The sequence below is a fragment of the Felis catus genome, chromosome X (assembly GCF_018350175.1).
Source record: "Felis catus isolate Fca126 chromosome X, F.catus_Fca126_mat1.0, whole genome shotgun sequence".
Lineage (NCBI taxonomy): Eukaryota > Metazoa > Chordata > Mammalia > Carnivora > Felidae > Felis > Felis catus.
The window spans coordinates 8,703,341-8,710,176 of NC_058386.1; positions in this window are offsets into that span (position 1 = coordinate 8,703,341).

A 6,836-nucleotide genomic window follows, 5' to 3' on the forward strand; every position below is an offset into this window, starting at 1 on the left:
TCTCTATTTGGTCTGAGAAATAGGTCCAGGCAGAGAAGCAAAGAAAGAAAAGAGAAGAACAAAGCATTAACAACCGTCAGACCTCTGTACGGCTAGCAAACCAGAGTTCCCTTTCCGAGGGCACTCACACTGGAAGACACTCGCATATTTCATCCGTATTGAAATTAAGCAAAAGCACTTTGTCATTATTAAGATGCGTGTGTATTTATACACACACACGCACGCATGCCCACATATATGATTCTTCTTTCATTCATAAGAAGATGGTATCCTGAATATTCTTGTTTCTTCCCCTGTTGGTTCTGAGCGTGGTGACATATTATACTTTTATTTTGAGTCATCTTCTCAACAGGTAGACCATAATTTGACAGAGTGAAAGCATATTAATTCTTCAGGACAAATTTGGGAACTTTATATCATGCAGTGGGTGCTCAGTAAATACCCACTAGACAATATCTCTCATGATTTTGTCTGCCGTGTGCTACGTGTTTTAATGCGTTCTCGTGTACCTTGTTTTCTGTCACTTGTAATTTATGTCCCTTTGGAAAGGTAGACCTTAGGTTTAAATATATTATTAGCATCCCTTGAAAACATCTGTTTTGTAAACATCCCATCAATTCTGTTTCCACGACATGTTTATGATCAAATTGGAAGATGTTAGAAGAGGTAAAGAAAAGGGGAATAAGGATGTTACAGCTTTCTGAAACTCTGGCTGGTGCTAATTGAAAATGAAGGCACTTTTATTCCCCTTGTCATTTTGATGTATCTCTGAATTTTTGTAAACGGATTTTCTTTTAAGCTTCAGAGATTACACGCTATGCAGTATTCCACCTCAGCTGGTGTAATTGATTAGCCACATCTTCCATTTTAACAGTGCAGCGGCTAGGGTGAAAAGTAATAGATTATAGTCCCAGCCTTCTAAATTGAACTTCAGTCTGTTACATTTCAGCCTGGGACAAAAGACTTTCCTCAGAGTGTCTAAGTTTCTCTTCAACATCAGGGTTTTCAAGTGTGATGCATACTTAATTTTGCAGAAACTATTCTTTCTACTTCAGTCTATGAAGATGTGCTACTTGGCTTTTCTATAAGCTAAAGTTAGTTCCTAAACTCAGATGGGTAGAAGACCAAAACAGGGCCTCTTCCTTTTTATTTATTAAAAACTATTTTTTTACTGTTTATTTATTTTTGAGAGAGACAGTGTGAGCAGAGGAGGGGCAGAGAGAGGGGGAGACACAGAATCCAAAGCAGGCTCCAGGCTCCGAGCTGTCAGCACAGAGCCCGACGTGGGGCTCGAACCCACAAACCACGAGATCATGACCTGAGCCGAAGTTGGACGCTTATCCGACTGAGCCACCCAGGTACCCCAGGGCCTCTTTATTTTTAGACAGTAAGTTGGTTCAGGGTCAATAAATGTATCTGAAAGAAAATGCTTTTATCAGATAACAGAAAAACTTGTCATCTTCCTGATCTAGTACACTATTTATGAAAATGCATTATTATCTCCTAAGCTTGAGTGTGTACAATTGTAGCCGTTTAAAGGAAATTTCCATGGGGTGCCTGGCTGGCTCAGTCAGTAGCGCATGTGACTCTTGATCTCAGGGTCATGAGTTCAAGCCCCGTATTGGGCGTGGAGCCTACTTAAAAAAAAAAAAAAATTGTAAAGAAAATTTCCATTCAGAAATACACCTCAAAAAACCAAATTGAGACATGAAGAGATTTCGGTGTATCAAAACTCCAGTATGAGTTGCCTGCCCAAATTGTTATGTAAGGTAGGAATTTTTTCAACTGCTTTTAAAAATATGAAAAAGTGATTTATAAACCTGCTAACCTTTCAGTTCTTTGAACCGTTCCCAAAATATTAGCTTTCTCATCACTGTGTTCCTGCTCGTTACACATCATCTCTCAACTTCTGTCCAGAGTGATGGGTGGTGGTGAAGTGTTGGTCCCCTACAGACGGGGGTTTGGAATCTGTGGGGTGGAACATGGGATGCTGAGAGCCACATGGTTTATTTAAGGTCCAAGCCCACGTGGAAGCAGCTGAGGTTCAAACTCCTTGAAGTTGCCCTTCAGTAGCAGGGCCAAAGGGTTAGAGGTGGGCTGGGCAGAGGTCAAGACTTCACAGTTCAGAGACCAGTGAGGATAAGATTAGGGATTTGGGACTAGGCAGAATAGAGAGACCATTGTAAGCAGAGTTCCTTGCATGCTCTCAACTGTTCCCCCCCCCCCCCCCCATTGCGGTTCATGGACACATGTCACAGTTCTGGGGAGAGGGGACCAAAAGTAGGAGTCTTTTTTGTAAGTGATGGAATGCACCCATGTGCTGCTTGAGGCCTGTTGGGATTGTCCAAAGAGGGGGTCACTGGAGAGGCTTAGGGAACCACAGAGCCAACAACATTTTCAGAGGGGACCATGGCCACCTGGCCACAGAGCCCCACAGCAGGTGATTGAGAGCTGTGCAGCTGTCACGATAGAACACACAGATGTAAGACATGTGGGGCTGGTGAGACCACATTGATGAGTACAGGTGAGCTGCAGAGAACGCTGTCTGCTCTTCCTTGTGTGACCTTGTGCCTGCTACTCTCCATGTTATTAGACCCCGCAGAAATAGTGGAAAATGCTAGCCACTTCTTATGACATCTGGCCTCTTTCATGGAAAGTAAATGTTAGTACAACAGTGCTAGAACACTTGCTGTAGTTTCTTAGGATATTGCTCTGTGTGGAACCTTTGGGGGAAAAAAATCTAACTTACATTCTATAATCTTAACTCTAAGATTCTGGAAAATTTCTTATGAGTGGGGAAAACATGGAAGCAGCAATGTATGTTACCCATGAGGAAGACATTTCTACTGAGGCATAATGTGCAGGCAGTGAAATGCAAAGATCTTAAGTGCACAGTTCACTGAGTTTTGACAAAGGAATACATCCATGTACCCACATCCTCAGTCAAGATGGGGAGGGAATATTTCTGTCTCCCCAGAAAGTTCCCTCATGTCCCTTTCCATCCAGATCTACCTCCAAGCTTTCTGCCTCCAATCCTAGGTGACCACTGTTTGATTTCTTCACTATAGAAGCTTTGTCTGTCCTAGAACTTGATGTAAAAAGAACCATACTAGGGGCGCCTGGGTGGTGCAGCGTCCGACTTCGGCCAGGTCACGATCTCGCAGTCCGTGAGTTCGAGCCCCGCATCAGGCTCTGGGCTGATGGCTCAGAGCCTGGAGTCTGTTTCCGATTCTGTGTCTCCCTCTCTCTCTGCCCCTCCCCCGTTCATGCTCTGTCTCTCTCTGTCCCAAAAATAAATAAAAACGTGGAGAAAAAAAAAAATAAAAAAAAAAGAACCATACTATATGTACTCTTTCACATCTGGCTTTGTTCACTCGGCATACCGATTTTGAAATTCATTCGTGTTGTCGCGTGTATCATTAGTTTGATCCTTTTTATTTCTGACTAACATAACATGGTATGAATATACTGCAATTTTCTCATTTGTTGATGGAAGTTAGTTTCCAGTTTTTGGCTACCACGAGTAAAGTTCCTGTGAACATTTACATATGTCTTTGTGTAAACATATGTTTTCATTTCAACTGCAAAACTACCTAGGAGTGGAATAGTTTGGAGTAAGAGTATGGAAGATTTATAAGAAAGTGTGAAAACTGGGGCCCCTGAGTGGCCCAGTCGGTTTAGTGTCTGAGTTGATTTCCGCTCAGGTCATGAAAAAAGAAAGCATCAAGACTGTTTTCCAAATGTATCACATGCCATTTTTCACCCCCACCAACAATATGTGAGAATTCCTGTTGCTCCACACCCTAGCTATCACTATTATTAATGCTAATCTTTTCATTTAAGCCATTTGAGTTTATAGCAGTAACTCATTGTGCTTTTAATTTGCATTTCCTAATGACTAATAATGCTGAGTATCTTTTCATATGCTTATTGGCCATCTATTATCTTTTCTTGTGAGGTGTATTTAAAATATTAAGTTGTTTGTCTTTTTGTTATTGATTTGTAGGCGCTGTTTTTATCATGTAGATTCACGTACTTCCTCACGGATTACTATTACAAATCTGATCAAAGTTTGTGGCTTGCCTTTTCATCTTCTTTAAGGTGTCTTTTGGTGAGCAGAGGCAGTTAATTTTGATGAAGCGCATTTATCACTTTTTGTTTTCTGGGTAATGCTTTTTGGGTCCTGTTTAAAGAAATCTTTGCTTGCTACAAGGTCAAGAAGATATTTTCTTTTGATTTCTCAAAAACTTTTATGGTTTTTGCTTTTAGGCCTATGATTCTATGAAGGTATTTCTTATTTACTACTTATATACAAATCTGTCAGCGACATGAAAAACAATTTATATGACAAAACAGTTCTTTGTGAAAATAATGGCATGCAAAACATATGTCCTAAAAATAAGCTATTCAGAGTGGCCTATTAAATTGCAATCATGTATTAGTAAGCAAGTGATTTGGAAAATCAGCTGCCTTTCATTCTGTTGGGAGAGCTTGCTAATTAATGTAAAACTCGCTTTGTAATAATATGGGAAAGATTATCTATCTAGCTGAATTCAGTTTTGCTAACAAAAGAATGTGCAGGTTTTTACATGCATTTCTTTTACACAGATGCATTTCGCAATTTGAAATAATTTCTTATCAATGGCATATTGTCTCTGGAAATAGTTCCGGTTTTGGAAATCTCTTCCCTCAGCTTCTATGCAGAACTCATCAGCCCTTTTCTTTTATGAGTGGCACATGGTGAACCCTCCAAGAGGTGCTGAGAACGGTCTTTATCAGCAGCAAGGCCAGCTGTTATAGATGACTTCCATCTCTATTTCCAAGCAGAAACTCCAGAAAAGTTCGGTTTGCGCATGGAAATTCCTTCCTCTATTCTTCCTTCTTTCCTTCATCAGAAAGAATTATGAAGTAGGGGCGCCTGGGTGGCTCAGTTGGTTCAGCGTCTGACTTCGGCTCAGGTCATGATGTCACAGTTCGTGAGTTCGAGCCCCGCGTCAGGCTCTGTGCTAACAGCTCGGAGCCTGGACCCTGCTTTGGATTCTGTGTCTCCCTCTCTCTCTGCCCCTCCCCCGCTCGTGCTCTCTTTCTCAAAAATAAATAAACATTAAAAAAAATTTTTTTAAATAAAGCTATAGAAAAAAAGAGGAGCACCAAGGATATTCTCATTCATTAAATGTAATTTTCTTCTTAATTTTTACCTACATGATATATGTGAATAAGTAGCTGTATTGATCAGGTTTTCTAGAAAAACAGAACCAATAGGGTATATGTGTATGTATATGTATATGTGTGTGTCTATATGTGTACATACATACATACATACATTTAAAAACTTTATTTTAGGGGCACCTGAGTGACTCAGTCAGTTGAGCATCTGGCTCTTGATTTCAGCTCAGGTCATGATCCCACGGTCATGGGATCGAGTCCCGCATTAGGCTCCGTGCTGAGCGTGGAGCCTGCTGAAGATTCTCTCACTCCTTCTCTATCTGCCCCTCTCTCTGGCTCGTGCTCTCTCTCTCTTTCAAATAAAAAATAAAAATTTTTATTGTAAGAAGTTGGCCCCGTGTGATTGTAGGGTTTGGCAAATCTGAAATCTGTAGGGCAGGCTGGAAACTCAGGCAAGACTGCTCTATTACAGTCTTAAGGCAGAATTCCATCTCTGGGAAACCTGTTTTTGGTCTTAATGCCTTCAACTGATTGGATAAGGCCCACCCACATTATGGAGAGTAATCTCCTTTACTTAAAGACAGCCGATTGTAGATGTTAATCACATGTACAAAATACCTTCACTAAACTAGTGTTTGACCAGTCCACCGACAGTAGCCTAGACAAGTTGACACATAAAATTTAACCATCACAATAATATTGAGCAGGTATTTGACAATTAGGTTATTTGGAACCAATATGTTTTATAATAAAGTCCAATTTTTCAAAAGTAATACCATTTATCACAAATCTTGTCATAAATAACTATATATATTCAATGCTCCATATAATGAAAATACCTACTCCTGCTTACTTGAAGATAAACAATATCTACCATATGCCATAGGCATAGTTATGGCTTAGTTTCAATAGAAATGATAAAGGGGGAATGGGAGTCTTTCTCTTAGATCCAGGCAGCAAATATACCTAGTGGTGTGATGTGAAAATGTTGAGGTTCGGAGCAAATGGTCAAGAAAGAATTCTTGAGACATCTTCGGTGCAAAAGGGTGGTTTCATTAAAGCATGGGGACAGGACCCCTAGGCAGAAAGAGCTGCACTGGTGTTGTGAGGGGTGGCCGATTATGTACTTTCAGGTTGAGAGGAGGTTAAGGATAGTGTAAGTCTCTAAAGAATTTGGAAACAAAGTTTCTGGGACCTTGAGGGCTTAGCTGTTGTTAGGAAAAGGTCATTTATTACTGTTTAGTAAAACCTCAGCCATGAGACCCTTCAGATGTATATCAGTGGGCCATATGCTTGGGGTATGATTGCTAACATACATCTTGTGCGGGGGTGTGGGGGGCGCGGGGAGTAGAAATAAAGGGAGTTTCCAAAGGAATTTCTATATGTTAAAGGAGACTTACAGGATCCTGGAGGTTGGGATAATGTTAAGATTGCCTTTTGCCATTAGTAGAGTGTCAACCTCAAGGCAGTTGAGTTCCTAGAGGAAGGTTCCTCTGCCTGTTTCAAGGACTTGTCAATGGGCTGTAAGTTGTGAGGAAATTTAATTTTTTCCTTTGCCTTTGTTCTCCACATCATGGTGGATAACCCAAGTCTTGTCTTTTCCATGCTCAGCGCAAAGCCTGATGTGGGGCTCGAACCCACGACCCTGGGATCATGACCTGAGCTGAAAT